The 15467-nt window shown below is 49.4% G+C and overlaps 1 protein-coding gene and 1 long non-coding RNA gene across 2 annotated transcripts in view; one reads left to right on the forward strand and one right to left on the reverse strand.

Annotated features, from left to right (window-relative positions):
- The window catches only part of LOC115337876 (E3 ubiquitin-protein ligase TRIM7-like), a 21228-nt gene extending 13762 nt beyond the window's left edge, over nt 1-7466 (reverse strand). Inside the window, exon 1 of the mRNA XM_041121805.1 lies at nt 7405-7466. The gene's annotated coding sequence lies outside the window, so the exon portion shown is untranslated. The remainder of the gene's footprint in view (nt 1-7404) is intronic.
- A 2987-nt stretch (nt 7467-10453) lies between these two features.
- Nucleotides 10454-12244, forward strand: LOC115337883. Its single transcript, XR_003922283.1, has 2 exons — nt 10454-10576; nt 12173-12244. It is a non-coding gene; the product is annotated as an uncharacterized LOC115337883 (long non-coding RNA).
- The last annotated feature ends 3223 nt before the right edge of the window (nt 12245-15467 follow it).

Here is a 15467-nt window from a genome sequence, read left to right on the forward strand (position 1 = left end):
CAGTTTTTCCTTCCCTTGAAATTTGGGAGGGGGGGGGTGGTTCCTTTATGCCAGCCAGTATTTATCAAAGGCAAATATTCTGCTTTTTGTCTCTGTTTACATAGGAAAAATATGGAAGAAATAAATCGGTGCTCAAACTGAAGGGTTTTTTTCTCTGTATATGTGCTATGGAGATTAACAGTTATTTATTTGTTTGATTTATTGTCTTGTGCTTTGCCACTATAGTGTTTATTCTTGCATCATCTTATAAATGGTTTTTCTTATTACCTGTCTGGCGTGATTATTTTTTTTCTGCCAAAAAAGGTGGGGTTTTTGCTGGAAACACTATGTGGGTAAATGGGATTTATTTCGGGGGGGGGTGGGTAATAATTTTATATATTTATATAAACAGCGTCACGGCTAATGAGCATCATTTGGGAATGCAAGGAGGAGGAGGGATGAAGGCTGAGCATCCTATGGGGGAATTAATTGCAGAATTAATTTGTCCCGCGCAAGGATGAAGCTGTTTAATTCGGCTGGGGAAGGAAAACAAAAATCTGTATTTCTTTTTGCAGTTGGCACAAAGGCAAAGTCCCAGTTTGAAACCAACTTCCCCCCATCAGAATTATTAAAAAAAATTCCTCCAGCAGCAAAAAAAAAAAACCAGGAAGAAAAGAAGTTTGGGGTTATTTTTCCTCCTTTTTGGGCCCCATACATTTTTTTTATAATGGCATGTACAGTGAGGATGTGTGAGTTTTTCGCCCATCCCTGGACCCACCAGTGATGGGCACATGGGTGGGACAGGCATAGTCACTATGACTCACCAGCACAGACCAGAATGTGGCAAAATTCACTGGCGTACTTGGGCAACGCCCTTTCCTGTAGCCCTGGGATTGATTTTTCTTGTCAATTTTTATCGTGCCTGACCCTCGTTTTCATCTGCTGGGCTTCCCCCTCTTTCTTACTGCCAACCTCCTCCACCCCCTCCTCACGCCTAACGCCTTCTGTAAGTCTAAACTCCTTTTTTTAGGAAAATAAAGAGCGGAAATAAAGAGAGAAGAGTTGGGGGTGGTCGAGTGGAAAATTCCGCACCGAGCAGCCTCTCGCACCCTTCGAGCAGGTACTGGGGGGGGGCATTGTGTGCAAACTCATGGGTGCCCACCCATGGGTGCTCCTGGGTTGCGGGAGATGCTGCCATGAAGGCAGCTGCGATACAACCGTGTTCATCTCGCGTGCAGAAGGAGAGGAAGAAAAATAACACGTTTATGTAAAAAAAAAAAAAAAAAGATACTTTTGGCAGAAAAGCTGGAAAAATTCCCTGCGATGCCACTGCAGCCAAGCCCCAAACCCAACGGGGGTTTTTTTCCTTCCCTCCCCAGCCAGCCCAAGGCTTTTGTGATACTCTAGAGTTTCTCCTCTTCCCTAAATCCTGTCTTTTATCCCTCTTTTTTTTTTTTCCCCCTGCTTATAAGAAATATAGGGACAAACATGCTCAGAGCGGTAAGGTGGGATCTCTTCTTCACCACCCAACCTTTCATGCCAAGCAGCCAATTTGATCCCTTCCTATAAGGATGCTTTGCTCCATTTATCATCCTCACTTTTAAGCATGAAGTTTTGTGTTTTTTTTTTTTTGTAATAAAAGGAAATTATTTAAGGAAAAATTAAACCAAGTGACTTACCAGGATGCCTGGATGGGGGGGGATGTTGCCGCGGGGGCACCGCCCTGTCGTGACCTGCAAGTCTGGTTCCAAGACCATTATAAAGTGCTGTCGCCAGCCCTAAAAAAAAAGAGACAATAATTTAAAAAAAATAAAATAAATCACCTGTGGGTTGCAGGGAATACAAGGTGCTGCCCCAGCACCTCTGCCTGAAGCGCTTGCGCCGTTTTCTGCCGACGTTTTGATTCCTGGCAGTGAGCAAAGAGGAAAACCTCTCCCTGAGGAAGGAAGAGGAGGACGCAGGGGAGTTTCGGGGGCAGGCAGCCCAGCTGGCGCCACATGGATCCCCTTTTGGGTCAAATAATGAGAATATTCGTCATTTGTTAAATTTTTTCCCAATTTTGGTCTTTGTTTTTTTTTTAATCCCCTCACCCATATAATTTTCCAGGGCTTGGGGGTAAATTGAAAAAGCTTTTCCTTTTATCGTCATCTATGCTCGTCGGTCCTGCCCAAATCCGGCCGGCCAGACACGCAAAAGAAAGCAGAAGTAATTTTAAAATTTAAACCAAAAACAAACCTCAGGCTGTAATTGCAAGCAGTAACAGAACTAGCCGCAGGGGGGTACCAGAGACTAAGACAGTTCTGGATGCACATTCGCTTCCTTTAAAAAGAAATTGCTTTGCCTGTTAAGTAGGAAAGATTTAATTTATATTTTGGAGGGTTGTTTAGTTCTTTAGAGTTTTTGTAGCTTTTAAAATTTTTTTTAGGATTTTAGTTCTTTAGGTTTTTATATTTCTTGAGTTTTTTAGTTCTTCCATTCTTTAGGTTTTTATTTAATAACTCCCCAGACCAGCTGGATCCAGGGGGGCTTCTCAGCTCTGCAGGAAGCAGAAAAGCTTCCAAGACGGCTTTGATGCGAACAGCTATCCCAACCCCGGCCAATGATTTGAAGACCGCGGCCATGTCCCTAGACCACATCTCACGAAGCCACTAAGAAAGCTGGAAAATATCATGGCAACTCACCCCAAAACTCGCTTTTCGGAGAGCACCTTTAACAAATAGCAGGTAGTCTTTAAAAAAAGGATCTGCTTTTTGGATGCTTGAGGCACTCAGCAATGCTAAAAAGATGCTCCAGGTTGGGCGGGAGAAGAGTTTTGTCTGTCAGCCCCTCACACTTCACCCACCTAAAGCAGTTTTTTTTCCCCCTCACATCGATGTGCAAAGGCTGGGAAAAACCTAAAATAAGAGGAAAGGGCAGCTACTGAAGCGTTTTCCACTGTGCTTCAATGGAAGCAGGTGAATAAGGGCAGCGCCAGAATAGGTTCATTAACCAACAATAAATTTTTATTGCATATAGTCGCCACAAGTAATTACTCAGTCTGTAACAAATGGGAATAACGTATTGTGCAGAAAAAACATCTCAAAAGCGTCAGCTGCTTAAAAAAAACAACCACCTTTAAAACCGATGCATGTGAATTAAGCAGCGCCTGGTGCAATGAGACAGAACCGAAGAGAAATCACAAAATGCAGTAAAAAAAAGGGGGGGGCAAAGTTTTGCCTGTTCATCCATCAATTTTTTTGAGATTTCTGGGGAAAATTCCTCACTTGGTGTTTTCATTGCAGCTATTCCATCTCCGTCTGATGGATCCTGCAGGGGTGAATCCTGCGGGTTCAAGGCATGCGGGAAGACCAAAACATGCAGGTTGGGTTTTTTTTTTTCTTTGCTCTTTTCCTCAAAGAGGCCGATAAACACTCAGTATTTCCTCATTAACAGCAGAGATTTAATTCTAGGTCTTTTCCTATTATTAGGATATATGTATATATATTAGATATAATTCTAGGCTTTTTCTCATTTTGTACTGTTTCACCTCAAATAAAGAAAGGGTGGGACAGTGCGCATGTAACTCCATGGAAATGCAAGTGAGGTCTCCTAAGCCAAAAGCATGATATAATAAATTAATGTCCCATTTTGCAACACTTTTGCAGGCAGAACGGGTCTGAAAAGCACCCAAAAAAGCCTGAATTTAAGCCCGAGCAGCCGCGCTCATCTAAACATCGAGGTGTGTTGGGATCCAGGGAAAGTGGATTTTGAGCTACAATATTTGAAGCATGTGTTTACCATGGGGAGGGAAATGGGCTGTAACTCTCAGCATTGTTGTTTAACCCGCACATGCAATAATAGTAATAGCAATAGTAACAGTAAAAAGTAATAATAATAACAATAATGATAATGATAATGATGATGATGATGATGATGATGATGGTGATAGATAGTGCCCTACTCCAGGTTAATTTGGCTGTTTTCCAGCAGTAATTATGAAATTATTGCTAAACAGTTTGGGCGTCCGTTTCTCTGATACTGCCCTCAGACCATCTTGTCTGGTGAAAAATCTCGCCAGCAGCCCAAGGGTGCGTTATAAAAGCCCTCAAAAATACTAATTTGGTTGTCACTGAGTGTTACACGATGCTAAAACAGCAGCTGATCTGAAGACGGTCCTTTCGCAGGGTTGAGGATGCGCACGGAGGGGGAGCAGGAACCGTTTCCCCAGGGTCTGGGCTGTGCTGGGCTAAACCCTGTTGATCCCAGGAGACAGAGCTGCCAACTCCACGAGCCAAGGACATCCCCCATAATTCTGCCCCCCAAAAACCCTCACTTTGGTGAAACATTGCTGGGAGACCATCTGAGAAGACAGTGATCACCAAATTGCTGAAAGAGGAGAAACCAAAGGATTTCATCAGTCCTGGGAAAAAGCTGGATCCTTTAGCTATTACTGCTAAATACCACTAAAAATTAAAGTGCTGCTAAAATCCTACTATCCTCACGTTGACACCTTCACCCACAGTCCCCAAGTTGAGATGCTCGTCAAAAAAAAGGCTCTCCTGGACGTTGTTGTCCGTGCAAATGTGTCAGCTTTCATCAAGATGAGATGCTTGAAAGTCTTTCCTGGACACAGCGTTCCATGAAAATGTACAGAGAAAACCTTCTCTTTTACTCCTCCTTTTTTTAAAAAAAACCTTTTACACCTAACCTCACTGGCATGTTAAGGCGAAGACGTCACCTTCTTTCTCCAACCAGTTGGAGCTGGTTGCTCCAACCTTGACTTGGGCAGATCCTCCCCAATCCTGCCGCTGTCCCACCCCCCCGGAGCTGTGTCCTTGGAGAGAACGATCTGACTTTTGATGCGTGGAAGTTTCTTCGCCTTCATCTTGCTCTTGATACAGAGCCACGTATGGTCACAGGTTGACTTGGCGGCTTTGCAGCTTAGGCTTTTACCGAAGACGAGAGCAGCAAATTCTTGGAGGTCTTGCAAGCATTGTCCATCCTTGCAGCATTTCCGCATACTCGTGAGGTGTCAGGAGGCTTTTCTCAGCCAACCAAGCCTGAAGGTTGCTGCTTTCACTTCACAAAAAGTGGGAAAAGAAAAAAGCCTATGGCATTTGCCCACTTTTCCGGTCGCACGGTGCAAGGCTGCAGACATCTTGCTAAGCTTCAGCCTCTAGAGTCCTTCCAGAGTCATCGGTACAGCTACGGCTTTCCTCTTGCTCTGACATTTAATTGTGGTGGGGTTATGAATAAGTCATTAGCAGGTGTGAACCACAAAGCTAATTGCACTCAATTCCTGTCAGTAACCACCAGATACTTTTCCTTGGTCATATGGCAAAGTTGGGTTGGCAAATGCAGACACGTAATAACTTTGGTTCTTCTCAGCAAATTTTGGCAATAGGTTTTTTCTCTGAGTTTGCTTTTTCTGTGGGGTTTTTTTTGAGGTTTTTGTTTTGTTTCCCTACCGTGCACCAGGTATTTGGGTTTAAGGAGCACTCCCCGCAGCCCCTTAGGAGCTGATGCAAAGGTTTTGAGCCCGTCTCGTCCCGTTGCCCTTGCTCGGGCTCTGCATGTTGGGCAGCGAGGGCTTCACCTCGGGCCGTCGCTACTGGGAGGTGGAAGCGAACGGGCGCTTCTGGGCCGTTGGGGTGGCCCGTGAGTCGGTTCAGAGGAAAGGCCGGATCCTCTTCAAGCCTAATACTGAGATTTGGGGCTTGCAGAAGTACGATGAGCTCTGTGTGGCCCTCATAGCTCCTTCCAACACCTCCGTCCCACTCCTCAACGGGGAGATAGGCGTCTACCTGGACTAGGAGGTGGGACAGGTCTCCTTCTATGCTGTTGGCAGCCGCCAACGCATCTTCACCTTCCCCGTGGCTTCCTTCAGCGGAGAAAAGGTCTTCCCCTACTTCTGCGTGCTCCTCTCCACCATCAAACTGTCCCCGAAGGGTTGATGCGTTGGCAGGGTCCCCCCAAAGCTGGTTGCTCCACAGTGCTTGGAAACACTCCTTGATGCTCCTCAACTCTTATTTTCCAGGTCTTGGAGTCATTTCCACCTCAGCTCATGGTCCCTACCTCCATCTTAGATGTCTCCGTTTTGGGTTATATCCAGGGGCTTTTGGGTCCGAGCTCAGCGTGGCTCATCTCATCTAAAAGCCGCTGTTGTTAAATTCATCCAAAGCTCGTTGACGGGAGCTGGGCTTCACTTAGCTGGTTTTGAGGCGAAAACGTGGGGCTTCCTCCCAAACTCAGCCCCCTCTGAAGGTTTCTTTTACTGACCTCAATGCCCATCACTAGCCGGGCTTCCAACCCAAATTAAAAATCTTGATTTTTGCAGGCTTTGTGTTAATACCAGCCGCTCGCTACCTCAGTTTAAAACCGATTTTGTCACCACAAGGATGTGCTCGCGCTCGCTTCCCCCCCCCCCCCCCCCCCCCCCCATTTTCTTCTGCTGTTCTCCATGCTCAGGATGTATTTCCAAGTAATTAATGTGCAATTGATTATAAATGTGCTAAGGATATAATAAACTTTTTTTTTTTTTTTTTTGCTATAATAAGGAGGCGGCATCTGCATTTGACCCACCACCAAGCTGCCCCAGTCCCACAAAGACCCCCCCAAGGCTGCCTTGGGCCCCCAGGACCCCCCCCAGAGCTGCCCCACGTGGGATCTCAAAGGCTGCCCTCATCCCCCCCAGCTTCTTTGGTCCCCCAAACCCCTCAAGACCCCCCCCAGAGCTGCCCCACGTGGGACCCCAAAGGCTGCCCTGGCCTCGCAACACCTCCTTGGTCCCCTGGGACCCCCAAGAACCCCTCCCCAGGGCTTTCCCACATGGGATCCCAGACCCAGCAGTTCATGTTTACATTAAATCCAAGCAACCAAAACATTTTTCCAACCCTATCCCATCGTCCGCCTCTCCCCCCAGCTGCCATCGTGCGGAGGTGGGAAGAAAACCTCTGCCAAAAAAGAAACCACCGCAAGCCAAAAACCCACCAGCAAATTCAGTGTTGCCCTTGGAGGCAGCGGCCCTTGGCAGCCTTATTTGGAAGAAACCCTATTTTTTTCCCTCCCCCCCAGCACTAAACATCCTTAATTTTTTAATTTCCAAACCCATTTCCAACATTTTATTTCAAGCTTTGAGCAAAAAGGCATCAGGAAGCGGCTGAGCATCCCCGGGTTGTGGCGGGTGGGTGGCAACACCGGGACCCCCTCCCTGCCATGTGGGTTATTCAACATCAGGACCCCCCCATGTGGGTTATTTCCCAGTGCAGGATGCGGCCTCGGTGCTGCAGCGGGAGCTGCTCAGCCCCTTCTCCTCCTTCGAATAAGCGCAGCCGCTCTCCTGCGGATGGGCCACCTGCACGGGGAGGGGGGTAAAAGGTGGGATCGGGGGGGCTTTATCCATCCTCCACCCCAAAATTTCCCCTTCCCCCCCCCATCCAATCTCACCTGGAGGTGTTACGCTCAGCACCGCTTGGCCGCATCCAGATGGTGCGTTGCGGCGGATGCCGAGCCAATGCGCCGTGAGCCCTTGTAGCGGTGCAGAAAGTCCTACGGGAAGCAAAATGGGATGATGGGGTGGGGATTTCCCTCCCCCCAAAACCCAAATCACCCCAAGACACCCCCACACCCCCCACCAGCTCCGCCGTGCGGTCGGTGCCGGCCGACGTGGCCCCCCCGGGTCTGGCAGCGGTCCCGGCTCGCCGACCGGTCGCCTTCGGCCTCGGAAGCGAAGTAGCAGCGTCGACCGAAGCCCACCCGACCGTCGGGGCAGGGGCTCGGGGCTGGGGGACCCCCCCGGCCGGCGTCACCCCCCAGGAGGGTGCCGAGGAGGAAGGAAGAGGAGGGTGAAGGCCAGCATCCGTGCCACCGCCGCGCACAGGCAGCTGAGCAGCAGGCAGGGCTGCCTGGGGTTGGGGGGCTGCTGGGAGAAACACCCCAAAATGGGGAGGAGGAGGAGGAGGAGGGGCTGCCGTCCTGGCTGCAACGCGCTGAAGCACGATGCGGAGCCCCGATATCCTACAGCCCTTCGGGCCCCCGATATCCTGCACCCCTTGGTCCACCCCAATGCAGAGCCCCAGTATCCTGCGCCCCAATATCCTGCACCCCCTTGGTGTACCCCAATGCGGAGTCCCGATATCCTGCACCCCCCTGGTGCCCCCAATATCCTGCACCCTTCGCAGCACCCCGATACCTTGCACCCTTCGGGGCATCCCAATGCAGAGCCCCGATATTGGGCACCCCAATATCCTGCAACCCAATGCAGACCCCCAATATCCTGCACCCCAATATCCTGCACTCCTTGGTGCCGCCCAATATCCTGCACCCCTTGTTCCACCCCGATGCAGAGCCCCAATATTGTGCACCCCAATATTCTGCACCCCCCTGGTGCCCCCCCAATACCCTGCACCCTTCACGGCACCCCAATGCAGAGCCCCAATATCCATCTTACACCCTCGGTGCACCCCAAAGCAGCACCCGATATCCCCCCCCCCCCGCTCCGTGCACCCCAAACACCCAATGCAAATCCGCAGCATTCCCCCCCCAGGTTTTGCCCCCCCCACCCCACTGCCTGCACACCTTGGCCAGGGTCCCATCGCTCTTCCTCAGCCCTTCGTCTTCCTCCGGACCCCTCCAGGTTCCCCCCCCCCCCCAAAAAACACCCAGGAAAATCTGGAAAAAAAACCAACCAAAAAAAAACCCAACAAAATTGGGCAAAACAAGCCCAAATTTGGGGCTGCCACCACCAGGAATAGCAATATCCAGCCCCATGGGGGTAATTTGGGGGGGGCTGGGACTGTCCCCATCCCGTTCCCCGTCACACCTCGGCCTTCCCGGGCGCCCTCCCCTTCCTCCCAGCTCTATTTTGAGGCCAAATCCTGCAAATCCATAATCCAAAGCCCCCCAAATTGGAAAAGAATGAAGAAAAAAAACCCCAAAAGCCCACCCCACCCCAAATACCCCATTTTCCCCCCATACCTCCCCACGCCAGGCAACGTGGAAACCACCATGTGCCCAAACCAGCTGGGGCTAGTACCCCCCCCCCCGCCCAAATCCCCCCAAATCCCAAAATTGGCTTTTCCGGCTCCGTTTTGACCAGTTTTCCTCATTGCGAGGCCCGAAGGAGGACGTGGGATCCAGTCGGAGCAAGGAGACGGGCGGCACCAAATAATCCGATTTTTTTTTGTTTGGAAAAGGGTTTTATTTGGGTCGAGGGGTCCCGGCTCCGGGGGGGGGGGAACAGGGGATGGGGGGGGATGAGGGTCAGAGGGTGCAAAAAATTGGGGGGGGGGTGTTGCAAAAAAATAGGGGGGTTAAAAAAAGGGGGGGGCTGGAAAAGATAGGCTGTATATATTAATGTATATACACTATATATCAACTATGGATACACACTACAGTATATAGTGTTGTATATGGAGAGTATATATAGCCTGTGTATATATTTAGTATACATAGTGTGTGTACATATACTATGTAGTTATATATACTGCATGGCATAGCATATTTACCACATAATATACATACCATATGGTATATATACCATATAGTCTCTCTAGTATTACTATACTAATAGTAGTATAGTAGTATAGTAGTATATACTATATTATACTAGCACTAGTACAGTATACATCGTACACTAACACTGTATTATATATACTATACAAATAGTATACTGTATGTGTTAGTGTCTATGTATACACACACACATACAGTGTCTCTCTGTATATATACACCCACACTAACACTATACAGAATACCTACAGTACGCCATTAGTGTAGTTGTCCTGGTTTTGGCTGGAGATAGAGACAACATATGATATATATGAGAATAGTACGTGTAGTGCAGTGTATCTATACATACTACATATAGCATACGTGGTGTATATATATACTACTATATATATACATATACTATATACTATGTATAGACACACTATAAACTATATATACAGTAGATATACTATATATACACACTATTGCTGTATTATGTATGTATATATTTATATATATATGGACACACATTGTATACTATTAGTGTCATATACAGACTTTAGTGTATATATACACACTATATAGAGTATATATATTATATATATACACACTATTTATGTGTTATATAGGTAGATATATTTATACATATATATGGATACTGACACACAGTATACTAGTAGTGTCGTAGATAGACGTTAGTGCATATATAGACACTAGATATCCTTTATACACCACCCACTATCCGCATCATAGGCTGTGTATCCACTACATCCAGTATATAGAACAGCATCTCTGCTGTCTCCCCGCACACCCTCTCTGGATGCTCTACGCGCACGTATGACATCACACACACGTCATACACCCCCCATGGCCACCACCCCCCCGCCCGCTCACCTCTCTGGAGCAGCAGAGCACCGCTCCAGGCCCCGCCGGGGTCCGCGTACTGGGCGGGGAAATGGGCGGGGCCTGGCGCCTCCCTACGGATTCCGCGCCGCATCTCGGCACGCGGGGCGCGTTCCGTCCGCCGTGTCCCCCCGTGTCCCCCCGTGTCCCCCCCCCAGCTCCATGGGGCCCCTCTGGGCGCTGCTGGTGGCGCTGACGCTGCCCCCGACCTCCCCCGATCCGGCAGGTGAGCGGGGAAGGGGTGCGGGGAGGGGGGGGGCACTTGAAAACTTGAATGAAACTTCGCTTCTTCCCCCCCCCCCCCCCCCCGCGGAATATCTCGGCTTTCTCCCTGCTTCAGCTGCCCTGCGCCCCCCCCCCGCGGCTCTTTGCTCTCCCCAAAGCACCGTTTAGGGGGGGTTAATCCTTTCTCACCTCTCCCCTGCTTCCTCCGGGCGGGGGGGGGGGCACCCCCATTTTTTGCAAACCTCCACAGGTCTTGATCCCGCCCTCATTTTCTTCACACACACCCCCTCGCTTTTTAACACCCCTCCCCGGTTTTTTTACCCCCCTAGTTTTTCCCCCCCCCCTTATGTTTTGAAACCCCCAATATTTTGGGGTTTTTTTGCCATCTGGTCGGTTTTTCTTTTGCCCCCACCCCCCCTTTTTTTGTTTCCAAACCCACCTGTGTTTTGAACCCAAACCTACTTTATGCCACCCCCCCCATCTTTTTGCAACCCGCCCCGTTTCTTGCAAGCCCAGATATTTTCTGCAAACCCCCTTATTTTTTGCAACCCCCTGTTTTCTTTCCACCTGTGTACGGAAGGGTTAAAAGCTGGAATTTTGGTCCGTGGATGAACACTGAGTAAGAAGTAGATAACTAAAAAACGCAGTCAGCACAGGGAACAGGGAGTTTATCATCTGTTGTTTGAAATGCTGACCGTGGGGCTAAGGAGGTTCAGCAACGTTAGGGGAGGTGGTACATGCAATAATGGAGGAATACCAGGCACCGCACATAATTTTGCTTACCTTGCAAAAGTCTTGCGTTGGTTAGAGCACAGTGGATGGGACCGATGGATGAGGGTAATTTGCCGCGTGCGCAAAGCCCGTGAACCAACAGAAGGGATGGTTACGGCATGTGCAGCGCGCCTGGCCGGCAGGCACGTGCGTCCTGGGCTGCTTCTGATGCAATCGAGGCGTGTTTTGCACTCGTGGCGCAAGCGTCGAGAGCCGTTGCTGGCAAATGTATAAAATACCGGAGTTTTCTGAAGGGCGGTGGGTCGGCGTGCGGCGAGGCCACCGTTGCCTCCGTGGGGATGCCCGCGTAAAGCTGGCACCTACCGACTGCTGGGCCGAGCTCGTGGCGCAAGACGGCACAAGAATGTACGGATGGTTCATCTTCACAGTCCTTGGGTCAGTATGGTAATTCATTTTTTTTTTTTAGCTTTGTAAGATACCCTTAGCGTAACGCATGTGTGTAGTTAATAAAAGGCTTGCTTTTTCCCTTATAGTCAGTGTGTGTGTGTTTACCTTCTCGGGAATCCTCGAAACCACCCTAAAACACCAACCACCCCCATTTTTTGCAACCAACTCTACTTTTTCTTTGCAACACCCCTATTTTCTTTGCAACCCCCCATATCTTTTTCCAACCCTCCTTCTTTTTTTGCAACCCCCCTATTTCTTTTGCAACCCTCCTTATTTTTTTGCGACCCCCCCTATTTTTTTTTGCGACCCTCCATATCTTTTTGCAGCCCCCCCTATTTTATTGCACACACCCCCCCCGCCGTACCTTCCTCACCGCTCCCAAGTGAATTTACGGCTTTGCAACTTCTTCTCCCTCCAGCTGAGCCGTGTCCCACCATCACCGCCAACGTTCGCCAGGACAGTCAGGTCACCGTCCCCATCAACTTCACCGGGAAGACGTTCACCTGCAAAAACGCAACGGGACGCGGTGGGAGAACTTTTGCCCTCTGCCTGGGGAGCCGCTGCCACAAAAACAGCAGCGCCGTGGCTGGCGTCAGGCTGCGGGACGGGAAACTGGAGCTCAGCAAAGCTTCGGCTGGAACCTACCGAGCCCAGGGCAGCTTGGACAACGCCTGCCTGGCGCACATCATCCTGCACGGTGCGGGGAGCAGCCGGCCCGCGCACCCCAAAATCCACCGCTGCTTCCCTCTGAGTCCCGGGGGCTTTCTTGGCCGAGTTGCTCGCCCACACGTCTGCGCGCGCGTCTCCGCGTGCGTCCCTCGCGGCAGCGGCAGCAATCGTGCGCGCGGAGAGCGCGTCTTTGCAAACCCTTCCCCTGCGTCTTTGGATTCAGCAGCGATCGCCCCGCGCAGAAAGCGCGTGTTTCCTCGCACCCCTCGCTCCGTCTTCGCGTTGCAGCAGCGATCGCGGGGGCACAAAGCGCGTCTTTCCTCGCACCTTCCCTCGCGCCTTCGCAGGCAGCGGCCGTCGTGCGCGCGCGAAAGCGCCGTCTTTGCAAACCCCTTCCCCTGCGTCCTCGCACGCGCCTTTCCCCGCGTTTTTCCCCTGCCTTTGCGCCCGCGCCCTCTCTGATTGCACAAACCGTCCCAGAACCGCAGCACGGCAAGACGCTTTTTTGCGCCGCGTGGGGTAAGAGCAAAAAAAAGGGGGGGATTTGGGGGACACAATCAATATTAACCTATTTGTCCTCTTTTTCTTCCTGCAGAGCCGACGCCGTCTCCGCTCCTGACCCGCGCGACGTCTCCCGAGCCTGCAAAATCCACCGGTGACTGCAACCGTGGTGCAGGAAAATCCCATCCTCCCTGCCGCTCCTTGCCGCCGCAGCGCTCATTATTTTCTTTTTGTGATTGCAGGTTGGGTTGCTCTGCCCTATCTCGGCGTCTTTGCCGTCGCGATGATCGTCGCCGGCACCGTCGCCTTCGGTTTCGGCTTCGTGTACACCTGCGGCTCCGGGGATTTCTGGCGGGGTCTGAGCTGCGTTCGCTGTTGCACCCCAGAAAGGAGAAGAAAATTGGAATTCTCGGAGCAGGAGCCTCAGCCAGGGCAAAGCCCCGACCTGCAGCTCGACTTCGCAGTTGGTGTCTTCCTCTGCTTAACCAAAGCAGCACTTTTTAACGGCATTTCTTAGCCAAATCCGGCTTTTGCAGAAAAGGGGGGGGGGTGGGGGTGGGAAATGTAGCAGGAGGGGAGGGGAAGATTTTCCTTGCACTGAGTCTTCCCCAGCCTTAAGAACACTTTATATTAGCTAAAAGAGGTTAGATGATAGATATATTTATAACTTTTAGAAAACTATTTAATACCAGTTATTTATTTTTTTTCTATTTTAGGACCATTTCCAGCTGCTCAGTTTTTCCTTCCCTTGAAATTTGGGAGGGGGGGGGTGGTTCCTTTATGCCAGCCAGTATTTATCAAAGGCAAATATTCTGCTTTTTGTCTCTGTTTACATAGGAAAAATATGGAAGAAATAAATCGGTGCTCAAACTGAAGGGTTTTTTTCTCTGTATATGTGCTATGGAGATTAACAGTTATTTATTTGTTGATTTATTGTCTTGTGCTTTTGCCACTATAGTGTTTATTCTTGCATCATCTTTATAAATGGTTTTTCTTATTACCTGTCTGGCGTGATTATTTTTTTTCTGCCAAAAAAGGTGGGGTTTTTGCTGGAAACACTATGTGGGTAAATGGGATTTATTTCGGGGGGGGTGGGTAATAATTTTATATATTTATATAAACAGCGTCACGGCTAATGAGCATCATTTGGGAATGCAAGGAGGAGGAGGGATGAAGGCTGAGCATCCTATGGGGGAATTAATTGCAGAATTAATTTGTCCCGCGCAAGGATGAAGCTGTTTAATTCGTCTGGGGAAGGAAAACAAAAATCTGTATTTCTTTTTGCAGTTGGCACAAAGGCAAAGTCCCAGTTTGAAACCAACTTCCCCCCATCAGAATTATTAAAAAAAATTCCTCCAGCAGCAAAAAAAAAAACCAGGAAGAAAAGAAGTTTGGGGTTATTTTTCCTCCTTTTTGGGCCCCATACATTTTTTTTATAATGGCATGTACAGTGAGGATGTGTGAGTTTTTCGCCCATCCGTGGACCCACCAGTGATGGGCACATGGGTGGGACAGGCATAGTCACTATGACTCACCAGCACAGACCAGAATGTGGCAAAATTCACTGGCGTACTTGGGCAACGCCCTTTCCTGTAGCCCTGGGATTGATTTTTCTTGTCAATTTTTATCGTGCCTGACCCTCGTTTTCATCTGCTGGGCTTCCCCCTCTTTCTTACTGCCAACCTCCTCCACCCCCTCCTCACGCCTAACGCCTTCTGTAAGTCTAAACTCCTTTTTTTAGGAAAATAAAGAGCGGAAATAAAGAGAGAAGAGTTAGGGGTGGTCGAGTGGAAAATTCCGCACCGAGCAGCCTCTCGCACCCTTCGAGCAGGTACTGGGGGGGGCATTGTGTGCAAACTCATGGGTGCCCACCCATGGGTGCTCCTGGGTTGCGGGAGATGCTGCCATGAAGGCAGCTGTGATACAACCGTGTTCATCTCGCGTGCAGAAGGAGAGGAAGAAAAATAACACGTTTATGTAAAAAAAAAAAAAAAGATACTTTTGGCAGAAAAGCTGGAAAAATTCCCTGCGATGCCACTGCAGCCAAGCCCCAAACCCAACGGGGGTTTTTTTCCTTCCCTCCCCAGCCAGCCCAAGGCTTTTGTGATACTCTGGAGTTTCTCCTCTTCCCTAAATCCTGTCTTTTATCCCTCTTTTTTTTTTTTCCCCCTGCTTATAAGAAATATAGGGACAAACATGCTCAGAGCGGTAAGGGGGGATCTCTTCTTCACCACCCAACCTTTCATGCCAAGCAGCCAATTTGATCCCTTTCCTATAAGGATGCTTTGCTCCATTTATAATCCTCACTTTTAAGCATGAAGTTTTGTGGGTTTTTTTTTTTGTAATAAAAGGAAATTATTTAAGGAAAAATTAAACCAAGTGACTTACCAGGATGCCTGGATGGGGGGGGATGTTGCCGCGGGGGCACCGCCCTGTCGTGACCTGCAAGTCTGGTTCCAAGACCATTATAAAGTGCTGTCGCCAGCCCTAAAAAAAAAGAGACAATAATTTAAAAAAAATAAGATAAATCACCTGTGGGTTGC

The sequence above is a fragment of the Aquila chrysaetos genome, unplaced genomic scaffold (assembly GCF_900496995.4).
Source record: "Aquila chrysaetos chrysaetos unplaced genomic scaffold, bAquChr1.4, whole genome shotgun sequence".
NCBI lineage: Eukaryota > Metazoa > Chordata > Aves > Accipitriformes > Accipitridae > Aquila > Aquila chrysaetos.